This window comes from Dipodomys ordii, unplaced genomic scaffold (assembly GCF_000151885.1).
Source record: "Dipodomys ordii isolate 6190 unplaced genomic scaffold, Dord_2.0 Scaffold36, whole genome shotgun sequence".
NCBI lineage: Eukaryota > Metazoa > Chordata > Mammalia > Rodentia > Heteromyidae > Dipodomys > Dipodomys ordii.
Window position 1 is genome coordinate 16,687,985 of NW_012267252.1, and position 7,229 is coordinate 16,695,213.

The following is a 7,229-nucleotide window of genomic DNA, read 5'->3' on the forward strand; positions in this document are numbered from 1 at the left end:
CCCCTCCCCCTTCCTCCCTCCTCCTCCTCTTTTCCCCTCCTCTGGGCTTGAATTCAGGGGTCTGACTGGTTCCCTCCCATTTCAGCCACACCTCTACTTCCAGCTCCGCCCCCACTTATTTAGAGATGAGCACCCTATGGACTTTCCTGCCCCAGATGACTTTGAACTGTGATCCTCAGATCTCAGTCTCCTGATTAGCTAGGATTACAGAGTGGGGCCATCAGTGCCAGACAGTGATGTTTATTTCTAGTCAGGGGCCTGTCTTTGGGTGCATTGCTCCTCTACATCAAGCTGATCTGAGGAGAGTAAAATCTGCCTCCTGGGGAGGCTGTAATAATGTCTAGGAATTAGCAGGCTGCTTCACAGGGTTGTCCTCCAAATTCAAAGAGAATTCCAGCTTTTTTTTTAAGTTGGGGCTCCCTAAGCTTTCTGAGGGCAGTGATACCCCCGCACTTTCTGAAATGCAGACTATTCCTGGAGAATCCTGTGTGGAGAAACATCTGGTTTAATTAAACAGACTTCCACTAATGTCTGGAGAGGTCGGCATCTGTGGCAAACTCAGGCTGCCTCTAAAGCACTTGGGTTCACCTTTACGTCCTGAATCAAGGACAAACTGTTCACTAAGGGAACTCACAGGCCCTAGTCCTGACTGCAGGTTGGCCTCCAACCATGCTGTTTACAGAGATGTCCTTCTGGGCTCTAAGCCTTGGACATTACTAAAGCAATCAAATGAAAAACAGCCTATAACCTGGATTTGCTTTTAGATTTTCATAGTGCCTTTCCTTTCCTTTCCTTTCCTTTCCTTTCCTTTCCTTTCCTTTCCTTTCCTTTCCTCTCCTCTCCTCTCCTCTCCTCTCCCCTCCTCCCCTCCCCTGTTCTCTCCTCCCCTCCCCTCCTCTTCCCTTCCCTTCTCTTACCTCTCTTCCCCACTCCCTCCTCTCTCTCTCTCTCTCTCTCTCTCTCTCTCTCTCTGACTGGATTAAAATTCTGTGGGCATCCATCCAGAAAAACCATGACAGGTTTCTGAGAGGACACAGCAGAGGACACAGTTCTGCAATGGAAATTTCAGGAAAGCAGCTGCTGCTCCTAGGAAAACCAAAGCTCCATGTTTACTTGCAAAGAAAGGAGGGGACTCACTCAATCATTTGGATAAGCTGACACAAGCCTGCCCCACACAGCACACACGAGGACACACAAGGCTGCTCCAGGTGAAAGTGTTTTATTCTTTTAACTAAATTTGCCTCCTTCCATCGCCAGTGCCCTTCCTGCCCCCACACTGCTGTCTGCCCCTGCAGACAGACCCAGAATAGAACAGGAGAGCTGGAAGGATTTGTAGAGACCATCTACTCTGTAACTTTCATTTGACTTTGACAGTTGAGGAACATGAACCTGGAAAGACAAAGCAACTAGACAACTAGTTAGTGGGGACCTCTGTGCTACCCTCACCATTTTCTGACACATAGTTAGCTACACTCCCACCGCAGGCTCCCAGAACTCTCCCAGAATAAGATGAATTGTACTTTGGGGGATTGCATGAAAGGATGTGGTATCAATGAATAGAATCACAATCTGAGTTTTGTGGAGAGGGGCCATTTTCATATTCCCCAACTCTGCCCACTTACTTCTGGATATAGTATCAAAAGGCAGGACTTTAATTTCACAAAGAAGTAGGAAGTGAAATATAAGGGCTGAACATCAAAGGTCCTCTTAGGCTACAAGTAGGTTGAGGGACTGCACACTTGATTGTTGGGGACATTGTGTCAAAAGCAATTGCTTAGCTGAGCACTCCTGGCTCTCTCCTGTAATCCTTACTGCTCAGAAGGCTGCCATCTGAGGATCACAGTTCAAAGCCAGTAAAGGCAGGAAAGTCCATAAGACTCTTATCTCCAATTAATGACTAAAAAGCTGGACGTAGAGTTGTGACTCAAATGGTAGAGCACCAGTCTTGAATGGAAAACTGAAGGGAGAGTGCCCAGGTCCTGAGTTCAAGCCCAATTCTCTACACTCACAAAAAAAGTATCAGAGTTTGGGGGGAGGGAGGGTAGATAAGCAGTTGCCTAGCAAAACCATAGCCCAGTGATTTAAACAATACAAAAAAAATTTGAAGTGCTTGACATGAATAGGGCCCTGGATTCAACCCTCTGACCAAGGTGATTTTAAATTAATAAATGATCTTTTGGCTCACATCTGTAATCCCAGCTACACAGGCAGCAGAAATGGGAATATCATGGTTCAGGAAGGTAGTGAGACTCTTATCTTTTTTTGGGGGGGGCAGTCATGGGGCTTGAACTCTGGGCCTGAACACTATCCCTCAGCTCTTCAGCTCTAGGCGAGCACTCTACCACTTGAACCACAGCGTCACTTCTGGTTTTCTGGTGGTTTATTGGAGATAAGGGTCTCACAGACTTTCCTGCCAGGGCTGGCTTTGAACTGTGATCCTCAGATCTCAGTCTCCTAAGTAGCTAGGCTTATAGATGTGAACCACCGATGCCTGGCAAGACTCTATCTTTGAAAAAAGCTGTGGATTGTTGTGTATGCTTATAAAAATCCAAATTCAAGGGAAGCAGAGGTAGGAGGATCAAGGTTTGAAGCCACTGGGTGAAAGTAAGAGATCCTATCTGAAAAAAAAAAAACCTAAAAGCTAAAAGGGCTGAGGGCATGTCTCAAGTAGTACAGCATTTGCAATAGGATCCGAATTCAACCTCTAGTTTTTAAAATAAAAAAAGAATTGTTAAGAAGAGATGAGGCAACCAGAAATTAAGTCTTTCTAACGACAAATCAGGATTCTTTATAGTAATTATTAAGTAAAAACAGAATATTTGTCATTAATACAGACTTTCATCTCCAAAGAAAGCTGCCCATGAATTCATTCTCATCTGATAGTATCCTCACTTTTCAGAAAGTTGTTGGGATATAGAGAAGAAATTGAAATAAGAACCAATACTGAATATCCACAATGGAAAATGAAGCTTTATACCCAAGTTATTCTTCCCCATTTGAGCTCTAGAGAATTAGCCAATGTGTAGAGAGTGACATCCTGAAGTATTCTATTTACATTTAAAGCAATTAGACTTCATTTCCCAACTTTGCATTTTGTACCAAGAAACTACTATCAATTATTTATTTACCTTATATAATGAAGCATCATACAAATTTGGGAGGAGGGTCTTAGTCTGATGTAACTCACTCATTCTATGGGCCCATTTACTCAAAAACAAACAAACAAATGTGGGTTTTGGAGTCAGGTTTTTGATTAAATAAATTCAAATCCCAGCTCAATTAGATAATGAGGCACATGGCTTTAGGCAGGTTTTTCTTCACTGTGCCTCAGTAGTCTATCTGGAAAGTAAGGTTTGCGCTAGTTGCTATAAATAACTAGTATTTAGAATAGTGCATAACACTGTTAAGAAACATTTACCATTAGTGTTCTTATTTGGATATTTCCTATAGGGCCAGTTTTGTGTAGACAGAACCAGAAGTGCCCAGGAGAAGCTAAGAGCCAGCCAAGGGCACCTGATTGGTCCAAGGAGTTTGTGGCAGAGCTACTTGGCTTCCTATTGGTTCAGCACTGCATAGCAGTCATAGGCAGCTAGTATTTGCTAAGGACATGCTAACTGTTCTTATCTCATGGAACTCTTGTGACAACACTTTGAGACAGAGCAATGACAGGTACCCTTTGAGCTGGATTTAAAAAAGGGCAGTAAATTTCTTGCTATTCCTCTCATCAAAGAATTCCTTGCTATTCCTCTCATCGAGAACTATGGGCTATTTCTTCTTTAGTGAATTTGACTAGCATGTGACATACTATAATCAACAAAATGAGAGAGAAGTGACTCTTGGGGAAGGCCCAGAAATGGTCCTATAGCTGCTCATGGAAGCCAACTGCTCCACTATAAGGAAGACAGACTAGTCTTCAAGGGGAAAGAGACTATGTGGAAGATTGGAATACCTTAACTACTAATACCTCACAGTCAGGTGCGCGACACCCTCTGGATGTTCCATCCCGGGTGAACTTGCAGTTGAATATACCCTGCCATGAACCAATCATGCTGTCCAAAGAGCAAAAACTTGAGACAATATATGGTGGCGGGTGCCAGTGGCTCACACCTGTTATCCTAGCTACTCAGGAGGCTGAGATATGAGGATCGCGGTTCAAAGCCAACCCGGGCAGGAAAGTCCTTGAGACTCTTATCTCCAATAAAACCACTAGAAAACTGGAAGTGGCACTGTGGCTCAGGCGGTAGTGCACTCGCCTTGAGCTGAAGAGCGCAGGGACAGTGGCCAAGCCCAGAGTTCAAGCCCCATGACCTACAAAAAAAAATATATATATATATATATATATATGGTAGACCTTGGCTTAAGCACCCAAGCTCTGGATAGGCTTGTTATGCAGCAGTGAGGATGGAAATTCCTTTATTAGAGATGAGAAATCAAGGCTTAGGAAGGCCTGTGATTAGCTGGGCACCAGTGGCTCATGCCTGTAATCCTAGCTACTCAGGAGGCTGAGACCTGAGGATTGCAGTTTAAAGCCAGCCCTGGCAGGAATGTCCATGAGAACCTTATCTCCAATAAACCACCAGAAAACTGGAAGTGGCGCTGTGGCTCAAGTGGTAGAGCACTTGCCTTTAGCTAAAGAGCTCAGGAACAGCACCCAGGCCCACAGTTCGAGCCCCAAGACTGACACACACACACACACACACCTGTGCTTTATCCCTAATCTTGAAGCTAAAAAAGAAATCCATTCTGGTCTCTAAGCCAGGATTGTCTGGCACCAAAATCTATGATAGCAACTAAAGAATTTTCTAGGACCTTCCATGAAATAAGAAGTTCTAAAGAAGAGTATATACAGTTACTTTTTTTCTTTCTCTATTTCAAACATTATCTACAGTAAGCCAAATGAATAAAAAGACAGAACATGCTGGGCACTGGTGGCTTATTCCTGTAATTGTAGCTGCTCAAGAGGCTGAGATCTTGCAGACCCAGCCTGGGCAGGAAAATTCTTGAGACTCTTATCTCCAATTAAATACCCCAAAGGCTGGAAGTGGAGCTGTGGCTCAAGTGGTAGAGTGCTAGATTTGAGCACAAAAGCTCAAGAACAGCACCCAGGCCCTGAGTTCAAGCCTCAGAACTGAAGAAAGAAAGAATAAGGGGGAGGGAGGGGGAGAGGGGGAGAAGGGAGAGAGAAAGAGAAAGAGAAAGAAAGGAAAATGATGCATGGTACTCATAAACTGCCATGTTGAATTGAAACCTCTTTGTACAGCTACTTAAAGATAATAATAATAAAAATAAAACCAACAAAGATGCAAAGGAACAGTTTTATTCTGGTCTTGAGGTAACTGGAGACTGCTCTTTGAAATTCTCCAGGTGAAGCTTTCTGGGAGAAGGATGATTTTATTACAGTATTTTTTAGATCACAAAAACCCTTGAGTTTTTCTAGGAAATCTGTCTTACAAATTTGTATCTTTCTAACAGGAGTACATTTGTGCTTCAAAACGTCTTTAAACCCATCATTTTGTAAAAATTCCTTACCGCCTGGAAAGCAGCTGGAGCCATTTATTCTACAAGCAGGTAGTGACATCTACTCCATGCAGGTCTCCAAGAACTCCCTGAAGCAAAAGCGCAGTGTTTTCACTTCAAGAGGCAGGATCACTTGCCAAGAGTCCCCTGTTCGCCAACACCTCCCTCCACCCAGAAGACAGCCACACTCAGATAAGGAAGAAAACGAGGGCAAAGGACACTAAAAATCACAATCTGCACATCTCAGATTGAATCCCTTGCTGACACGAGACCTTCTCTGTCCCTCATTCATGCTTAACTTTTCTGCCAAATTCTATTGAGTCTAATTCTTCCATTTCCTGGCCAGCAGAAGCTTAGAGGCAGCAAATCCAAAGGGCAAGTACTGAGAGAGGCAGTGAGAATACACACCAAAAGCAAGTCTTGGAGAGGGACAGGAACCAAGTGACTCTAAAATGCATTGCTTTGGAGGGTCACTTTTCCTGGAGGCTAGTGAGGACAACCTCAGTGCTCTTGAGGCCTTGAATGCAGAATAGAGAGCGGCAATGAACTCCAGAAAGATGGCTCCCTGCGATTGAGTGGCATTCATTTCAGGCAACAGAAAGAATATTAAACATTTGAGAAATAGTCTAATATAAAAGAAACAGAAAAATGACACTCATGTCATACATACCAACAGGAAGGGGAAAGCCTCTGACATGGTGAAAGGCATAAGTAACTGTACCAATATGGGAGCCGTGTGGACACTACAGACCTGTTTTCATTCTCTGTGGTGAGATGGACTTGCAGAATGACAGAATTAAACATGGACTGATGTTAATTCCCAGTGATTTTTAAGCGAGTTCCCTTGTAACACAGACAAAAGGATGAAGGAAAGCTGGTAGATGAAAGGACTCCTCCAAGGTCACCTAACTACAATTAGCCCAGGCAAGAAAAGGGGACCCAGGAAAAAAAAACTGTGTGGTACATGATAGGTATGTAGTAGCATTTGCCTAGAGGGGGAAGACCATGGAAAATATCCCAAGCTACTTGGGAGAGATGTTTGTTGGAAGAGTCATCAAAACTCTCAGCTGCCAACACAATGGAGATTCCTTTACACTCAGGTTCCATGGTCATAGCATCATTATTCTCAATAATCAAGGTGTGAAATCGGCACAGACATCCATCAGGAAATGAATGGACAAAGAAAATGTGTATACACACACTATGCAATATTAGCCATGAAGGATGAAATGATGACATTAGCAGAAAAATGGGTGGAATTGGAGATCACCAGACTCAGACAAATACTTCATGTTTTCTCTCATGTTTGGAAGCTAAATCTAAAGGAAGGAAACAGACATATACATAATGAGGGAAGTAGCCACTGAAGAAACCAGTGATTGATGGGAGAGAGGGAAAGAGATGGTGAGTGTGGCAGAATATGATCAAAGTACAGTGTAGGCTTATATAAAAAGGGTCATAAGGAAACCCTGTGTGTGGGGGGGGGGCTTGAACTCTGGGCCTGGGTGCTGTCCCTGAGCTCTTCAGCTCAAGGTGAGCGCTGTCCCACTTGAGCCACAGAACCACTTCCAGTTTTCTGGTGGTTTACTGGAGAGAAGAGTCACACACACTTTCCTTCCTAGGCTGGCTTTGAACTGCGATCCTCAGATTTCAGCCTCCAGAGTAGCTAGGATTACAAGTGTGAGCCACTGGCACCTGGCGGAAACCCAATT